Source organism: Eucyclogobius newberryi, unplaced genomic scaffold (assembly GCF_026437365.1).
Source record: "Eucyclogobius newberryi isolate DKJ021-1_F unplaced genomic scaffold, fEucNew1.0.hap1 SCAF_13, whole genome shotgun sequence".
In the NCBI taxonomy this organism is placed as follows: domain Eukaryota; kingdom Metazoa; phylum Chordata; class Actinopteri; order Gobiiformes; family Gobiidae; genus Eucyclogobius; species Eucyclogobius newberryi.
Genome location: NW_027315757.1, coordinates 34,360,220 through 34,368,969, shown reverse-complemented (window position 1 = coordinate 34,368,969; position 8,750 = coordinate 34,360,220). Strand labels below are relative to the sequence as shown.

Genomic DNA, 8,750 nt, shown 5'->3' with positions numbered 1-8,750 from the left:
TGAAGGTGAGAGCAGGACAGGTGAAGGTGAGAGCAGGGCAGGTGAAGGTGAGAGCAGGACAGGTGAAGGTGAGAGCAGGTGAAGGTGAGAGCAGGACAGGTGAAGGTGAGAGCAGGGCAGGTGAAGGTGAGAGCAGGGCAGGTGAAGGTGAGAGCAGGGCAGGTGAAGGTGAGAGCAGGGCAGGTGAAGGTGAGAGCAGGGCAGGTGAAGGTGAGAGCAGGGCAGGTGAAGGTGAGAGCAGGGCAGGTGAAGGTGAGAGCAGGTGAAGGTGAGAGCAGGACAGGTGAAGGTGAGAGCAGGGCAGGTGAAGGTGAGAGCAGGGCAGGTGAAGGTGAGAGCAGGGCAGGTGAAGGTGAGAGCAGGACAGGTGAAGGTGAGAGCAGGACAGGTGAAGGTGAGAGCAGGACAGGTGAAGGTGAGAGCAGGGCAGGTGAAGATGAGAGCAGGACAGGTGCTCTCGAGCGTCACGTCTGGACAAACAGCACATGGTGTAGTAATGTCTCTGGGCGTCCTCTGAGCGGTCACTGCGGCTGGGCGTCCTCTGAGCGGTCACTGCGGCTGGGCGTCCTCTGAGCGGTCACTGCGGCTGGGCGTCCTCTGAGCGGTCACTGCGGCTGGGCGTCCTCTGAGCGGTCACTGCGGCTGGGCGTCCTCTGAGCGGTCACTGCAGCTGGGCAGGTGCATCAGGCTGAGCGGTTGGACACAAACAGAAACTTCTCCCAGGAAAACTAAACTTAGCCAAAGTACTAAACATATTTTCCTATAATAAGCCTGTGTTGTTGAAGGTGATTGACTTGAAGAGGCCGAGGGGAGTGAGTGAGTCAGATCGTGGGCGTCGCTGTAGACATGACTCCGCCCCTCGCTCTCTTTCCTCCCGGGCCTGTGATGCTCTGTTGTCCACTCCTGTGAATTCTGTCACATGAACGTCAGAGCTGCCGCATGTAGATTTATGGAGGTTGCAGAGCATTGCCATTTGGTAGATTTCAGGATTTATAAAATGATCTATGTTGTTGATTATCATATAATAACTGTAATAACAGTAGTGTTCTGGATCAGCATCCGCGCAAACTCTTCACAGACACAACCACACTGCTGCCGTAATAGTCTTATAAATCTAATTGTATTTGTCAGATCACAGCAATAAAGAGCATATGGATTACTAATGTAAATGACACATTATTGCATATTACACGTATAAACCAGGTCTTCTGAATCTAGATCCCCCTTCATTCCAGATTTGTTATTTCCAACAAATCCTAGAAAAACTGTCGCCAAATGTGGTTTCTGTCGGAGTGACCAGCGCGCTAACAGCACCGCCCTTCATTCATTTACTGGATAGGTACCAATTTGTTCCTGCAAACCAGAGCTGCTCACCTTACTCTAAAGTAACTTACGGCGTGCCACAAGGATCAGTACTCGGGCCAATTCTGTTTCCTCTTTACATGCTGCCGTTAGGTCACATGATCAGGTCACATGGCATTAACTTCCACTGCTCTGCTGTATTTATCCATGAAACCTGATCAGAGCGATCGAGTAGACTTAGTGCTTGTGTGAAGGAGATAAAAACCTGGATGACACTTAATTATCTGCTTTTTAAGCCTGAAAAAAACGTCATTGTGCTGGTCCTAAGCATGTACGAGACGCTCTGTCTGAGCAGATAGTCACACTGAAGCCTCCAGTTCTACTGTAAGAAACCTCTGAGTGTTATTTGACCAGGAGCTCTCATTTAAAGCTCATATAAATCAAGCTTGTAAAACAGAATATTTCCATTTGCACAAGAGCCAAAATCAGAAGAATCCTGCCTAAAAGTGATGCTGAAAACGTCTCCTGCATTTGTAACGTCTAGATTAGACTGTAACTCCTGCTCACAGCAGGTCCTAAAAGATCTATAAAAAGCTTTAACTGGTTCAAAATGCAGCAGCAAGAATACCAACAGTAACTAAAAGAAGAGAGCACATTACGCCGGTGCTGGAGTCTCTTCACTGGCTCCTGTCCAGTTTAGAATCACATTTAAACTCCTCCTCCTGACCTACAAAGCCATAAATGACATGGCCCCTCCCACCTCAAAGATGCTATAGAACCATATCATCCAATCAGAGCTCTTCACTCTCAACATGCTTGCCTTCTGGTGGTGCCAAGAGTCTCTAAAAGCACAATAGGTGGTAGAGCCTTCTGGTGGTCCCAAGAGTCTCTAAAAGCACAGTAGGAGGTAGAGCCTTCTGGTGGTGCCAAGAGTCTCTAAAAGCACAGTAGGAGGTAGAGCCTTCTGGTGGTCCCAAGAGTCTCTAAAAGCACAGTAGGAGGTAGAGCCTTCTGGTGGTCCCAAGAGTCTCTAAAAGCACAGTAGGAGGTAGAGCCTTCTGGTGGTCCCAAGAGTCTCTAAAAGCACAGTAGGAGGTAGAGCCTTCTGGTGGTTCCAAGAGTCTCTAAAAGCACAGTAGGAGGTAGAGTCCTGTCCATGTTAAAGAGGCGACACAGTCTCTTCATTTAAATCCAGGCTTAAAATGTTCCTCTTTGAAATGACTTATGGTCAGGCCAGTTAGGAACAGGAATATAAACCTACAGTTTCAGCTATGCTGCCCTAGGAGCAACTCTGGGGGATGTATGGCAGCTTGAGCACTATCCTCTGCTTCTGAATACTTATTCTATCAAACAATATTTAATATTTAATTCCACTTGCAAACTGTTCATTGCCTTTTCTTCTTCTCTTCCCACTTCCCGCGATGACCTGTGGATCCAGATGCTCGACTCCCTGGAGAAACGGTCTCTACTCCTGAAGAACGGTTCTTTATCTGCCTGGAAGAACTGGTTCTCCTCCTAAAGAACTAGTTCTCCTCCTGAAGAACTAGTTCTCCTCCTGAAGAACTGGTTCTCCTCCTGAGTGGCTCCAGCTCCACTGTCTCTCTTTATACTTTATCACAAGGAGCTTTGGTAGTTTTTTCTGGCCCGGAAGGAGGGTCTAAGGACAGGGGAGCTTGGGACATGTGTCTAAGGACAGGGGAGCTTAGGACATTTGTCTAAGGACCGGGGAGCTTAGGACATGTGTCTAAGGACAGGGGAGCTTAGGACATTTGTCTAAGGACAGGGGAGCTTAGGACATGTGTCTAAGGACAGGGGAGCTTAGGACATTTGTCTAAGGACAGGGGAGCTTGGGACATTTGTCTAAGGACAGGGGATGCTGGGACATTTGTCTGAAGACACCGGATGCTGGGACATCGCCCCTCGTCCTTATGAACATTGTTCAATCTGTTTTTCGCCCTCCGAGACAACTGCTGTTGTGATTTTGGGCGTTACAAAAATAAATTGAATTGAAATTGTGAGTTTGTGTCTGATGAAAATGAGAGACAAACATCTACTTTCACAGCATCAGTTGTACTTACAGTACAGTACAGTACAGTACTTACTGTACAGTACAGTACAGTACTTACAGTACAGTACAGTACAGTACTTACAGTACAGTACTTACAGTACAGTACAGTACTTACTGTACAGTACAGTATAGTACTTACAGTACAGTACAGTACAGTACTTACTGTACAGTACAGTACAGTACTTACAGTACAGTACAGTACTTACAGTACAGTACTTACAGTACAGTACAGTACTTACTGTACAGTACAGTATAGTACTTACAGTACAGTACAGTACAGTACAGTACAGTACTTACAGTACAGTACTTACAGTACAGTACAGTACAGTACAGTACAGTACTTACAGTACAGTACAGTACAGTACTTACAGTACAGTACTTACAGTACAGTACAGTACAGTACAGTACTTACTGTACAGTACAGTACTTACAGTACAGTACAGTACTTACTGTACAGTACAGTACAGTACAGTACAGTACTTACAGTACTTACAGTACAGTACAGTACAGTAAGGCAAGGCAAGGCAAGTTTATTTGTAGAGCACATTTCATACACAAGGCAATTCAAAGTGCTTCACAGCAGGAAAAATGCATTCAAGAAATTACAGAAATACAATAAAATTAACTAAATTAAAAATTATCAATCCAACTGATTTTCTAAACTAATAAAATCACAAACAAAAGAGAAGAGTGCAAAGATAAAAATTAACTACAATAAAATTAACTAAATTAAAAATTATCAATCCAACTGATTTTCTAAACTAATAAAATCACAAACAAAAGAGAAGAGTGCAAAGAAAAAATCCTTTCAGTCATATGCGCAGCTAAACAAAACTGTTTTTAGCTTAGATTTGAACATTGTCAGAGTAGAAGCCTGTCTCACATCTTCAGGAAGACTGTTCCAGATTTTAGCTGCATAAAACTGAAACGCAGATTCCCCATGTTTTGTCCTGACTCTGGGCACCAGCAGGAGGCCGGTCCCTGAGGTCCTCAGAGTCCGAGATGGTTCATATGGCACTAACATATCCAAGATGTACTTTGGTGCTAGGCCATGGAGAGACTTGTACACAAGCAGAGCTGCTTTAAAGTCTATTCTCTGAGCCACAGGGGGCAGTGCAGAGACCTGAGAACAGGACTAATGTGATGGTACTTCCTGGTTCTAGTCAGGACCCGAGCAGCAGCGTTCTGGATGTACTGCAGCTGTTTTACAGCTCGTTTGGAGAGACCAGTGAGCAGGCCGTTACAGTAGTCTAATCTACTGGAGACAAACGTGTGGCTAAGTCTCTCTAAATCTGGTTTTGACACTATATTTTTGATTTTGGCAATGTTTTTTAGATGGTAAAAAGCTGCTGATGTTATTGATTTGACGTGGCTATTAAAGTTCAAGTCTGAGTCCATTATTACCCCCAGATTTCTAATTTGGTTTGTAGGTTTTAGAGCGAGACTCTGGAGGTGACCGCTAACACTTTCTCTTTGTTTCTGTGGGCCAAAAACGATTATTTCAGTCTTGTCTGAGTTCAGCTGGAGAAAGTTGTTTTGCCTCCACAAACTGATCTGTTGGATGCAGTGACAGAGTGAATCTACTGGTCCATAGTCACCTGCCGACAGTGAAACATAGATCTGAGTGTCGTCTGCATAATTGTGATAGGACACATTTTCACTGCGTATCAACTGACCTAACGGCAGCATGTAGAGGTTGAACAGAAGGGGACCCAGGACTGACCCTTGGGGCACTCCACAGGTCAGGGTCATGTGGTCTGAGACACAGCTACCAATTTCAACAAAGTACTTCCTGTCTTCCAGATAGGACCTTAACCAGTTTAGGGCAGTGCCAGTGATGCCCACCCAGTCCTCTAGTCTCTGTAAGAGGATCCCATGATCGACAGTGTCAAAAGCAGCACTCAGATCTAACAGAATTAAGACTGAGGCTTTGCCCGTGTCAGTGTTCAGGCGGATGTCATTTGTCACCTTGACAAGAGCAGTCTCAGTGCTGTGATGAGGTCTAAAACCTGACTGAAAAACATCAAATGAGTTGTTTATTAAGAGGAAATCTGTGAGCTGTTGGTAAACAACCTTTTCAAGGACTTTGCCCAAAAATGGCAGATTAGAGATGGGCCGGTAATGACTCAGTACTGCGGCATCAAGACTGCTCTTCTTTAGGAGAGGCTTTATGACCGCAGTTTTCAAAGACATTGGGAATGTTCCAGATTGAAGCGACATGTTAACTATGTGAGTGAATGGTGCTAACAAACTGTTCAGCACAGACTTTAGAAATCTGGTGGGTAACACATCAAGGCAGCATGTAGATGAACTCAGACTGGTGATGATCTCATGGACAGTTTTGTCAGTTACTGGTGCAAAGTGAGTTAGCTCTAAGTGTCTTGGTGGTTTTAGGGTAATTTTTTGCATTGTGGGATTTATAACATTTTTAATGCCCTGAACTTTGTCATTAAAGAATAATGCAAACTCATTACACTTGGATGTGGAAATGAGTTCTAACGGCAGCTGAGCTGGAGGGTTTGTTAATCTGTTTACTGTGGCAAACAGGACACGCGAGTTGTTACTGCAGCTTCCAATTATTTCAGAAAAATATCTTTCCCTAGTTCTACATAAAATTAGGTTGTACATGTTCAGCTTTTCTTTGTAAATCTCTTTTTGAACCTGGAGCTTTGACTTGCGCCATTTCCGTTCGGCCCTGCGGCACTCCCTTTTCTGTGCCCTGACCGAATCATCATTTCTCCACGGCGCCTTCTGCTTATTTTTAACAATTTTAGCCTTTATAGGGGCGATGGTGTCCAGAACATTCAAAACACTAGATGTAACAGAGTTCAACAAATCATTTACATTAGAACATGAGACATTTTCAAAGTTTATCATTTCCATAAACAGTGCACCTGTGCCATCACTTATGTGTCTCCTCTGAACAACTGCAGGACCAACCGGAGGTTTGGGAGAAACAGACAGGTCAAAGAAGACACAGAAATGATCAGACAGAGCAACATCGATCACATTAACATTTGAAATATTTACCCCCTTTGTAATTATGAGATCTAGAGTGTGTCCTTTGCTGTGGGTGGGGCCTCTCACATGCTGAGTAAGACTGAAGGTTTCAAGGACAGCATCAAGCTCTTTAGCGTTTCTGTCACAAATATTATCAACATGCACATTGAAAATCACCTGTAATGACCAAACCATCAAAGTCTGTGCATATGACTGAAAGCATCTCAGTAAAATCATCAATAAAACTTTGGCAGTACAGTACAGTACTGTACAGTACTTACAGTACTTACAGTACAGTACAGTACAGTACAGTACAGTACAGTACAGTACTGTACAAACATCATAATCCCTTTAAGGAACGGTTTTCACAAATGTTTCCACATTGAAATTTAAATTTAAAGTCTTTCCAATGAAGGACAACCCATAAAAATATCAGTGCCTCAAATAGATAGAATTATACCACATCTGGATGTGCTCAGAGATGTCCTCTCAGGGCCACCGTAGTGAATGTCATATTCAAAACCTGGATCACTCCCACTGGAGCCCTAATTGCCAGGTAACAGAAAAACACTGTGCCCATTTATGCATGATTATATACTTAAACAACCATAATGATACATGATATATACTATTGCCACAAATAGATCGATTTAAATGGAAGCCATCATTATAATGTTTACATACAGTATGCACAGATTTGTCCTGATTCAAACAAAGAACAATCAGTACATACATACATATACATCAGTGAATAAGTGGGACTGCATATGGGGTCCTGGATTTTGCCATTGATTTAATCCAAATTTAGTCCGGTTTTCACTTTGGTTCTTAAAAGTAGCCTAATAATAATGGCTTGGATAAGCTATATTTTGCTTTATTAGTTCGACAAGCTTCTCAAAGCTTCTCAAAGCTTCTCAACCACATCCAACCACCCACTCACACCCCTTTTGTACATAGCAGGGTGCAGGAAATACACCACTGTTGTACACAACTGTACAACAGGTCAGACAGTCTTGGACTGGGTTTAGATTAGGTTTATCTCTGCATTAGTTCATGGTGTTTTGTCCCCAATGCAATGTTTTGGTCCTGAGTTTTGGATTTTATGCTCCGTTTACTCTGTCAAGATCCCACAAATAAGCCACATTTGGTCTAGAATCATAATATTTGAATAGTCTCACCGTGCTGCCGCTGCACACTTCGAAGAAACTGTTCCACTCGTCCTTCCAGCTGCAATGGTGTTGACTTAGCACCTCATCTTCACCAAGGCACTTCTCAGAGCGTCAGGTCCACAGTTTGACAGACACAAGCAGAGGTCAGATCCTCTAATCTCCACTGCAACCTACAATCAGCACAACACGCAGGCATGCACAGCTCCACCGGGCGAGCGCAGGGAGCTGTAATTAGATGTAATTGTTTGACATTTTGTACCACACAAATTAGTGTTAAAATGTGAGCTATTGCATAAAACAATGTTGCATTTGTAAACATGAAGGTGCATACAAAAGGTGCATAATGTGACTTTTGTGGTCAGGGCCCGCCATGATTGCATCTTTGGATATCTTTGATTCCACAGAATGGCAGTGTGGCATTAAACCCACTCATCTCCATGGAGACAAGAAGGTGGTGGCAACAGGCTAAAATACAGGACAGATTTTAAGCAATAAACATGTGAAAACCTGCAGTATTTTGGTTGAAACGGCAGGAGGAGCGGTTGTGAGGCACAAGGGGGCGCTTAAGGAGATATCACCTGCATTGCACCCGCATTTATCACAGATCAATCTAAGTTTCTGCTTTTCCACTGTGCCAACTGTAACAAGCCTACCAGGAATCTCACACAACACTTTTCACGCACCACCTACTCACGGCACTATCTCGCAATTAGGCGGCACAAACAAAGCGTCCCAGACAGACGGCCCTTTTATCGGCCTCATCTAAGTGCAACAGACGAGAGGGGAATTTCCTCCAGACTCACCCGTTCACTTCACCTCAAATAAACTAACTGCATGTTTCATCTTGAGCACTGTCTTATCATGTTTGACGTTCTTCCATTTCAGAAAATAAGTAGTGGATTCTTTTTTTTCTACTATTTTCTTTCCTCTTGGCTGGATGTTCTATATCATTAAACCAACAACGCCAACTCAACTGTGCTCGGGTTTGTTCTGCCGTTTCTAAACTTGGAGGCCATGCTCCCAGATAATGTGAATATACACTTTAAATTCAGCAACAAGAATGTGCCAAAATATCTTAGCTAGGTCTGCATAATTATTATATTGGGCCTAATCTTTCTTTGTGAAAAGGTCAGTTTAAAAACAGTAAATTGTAGCATATGCACGGTGGTGGAGTGGTTAGCGCGCTTGCCTCACAGCAGGTTCCACCTCCA

The 8,750-nt window shown here is 43.7% G+C and overlaps 1 protein-coding gene across 1 annotated transcript in view; it reads right to left on the bottom strand.

The window, feature by feature from the left end:
* The window catches only part of mgp (matrix Gla protein), a 22,319-nt gene extending 14,610 nt beyond the window's left edge, over positions 1 to 7,709 (bottom strand). The window contains exon 1 of the mRNA XM_072442252.1: positions 7,549 to 7,709. The gene's annotated coding sequence lies outside the window, so the exon portion shown is untranslated. The remainder of the gene's footprint in view (positions 1 to 7,548) is intronic.
* Positions 7,710 to 8,750: the final 1,041 nt, after the last annotated feature.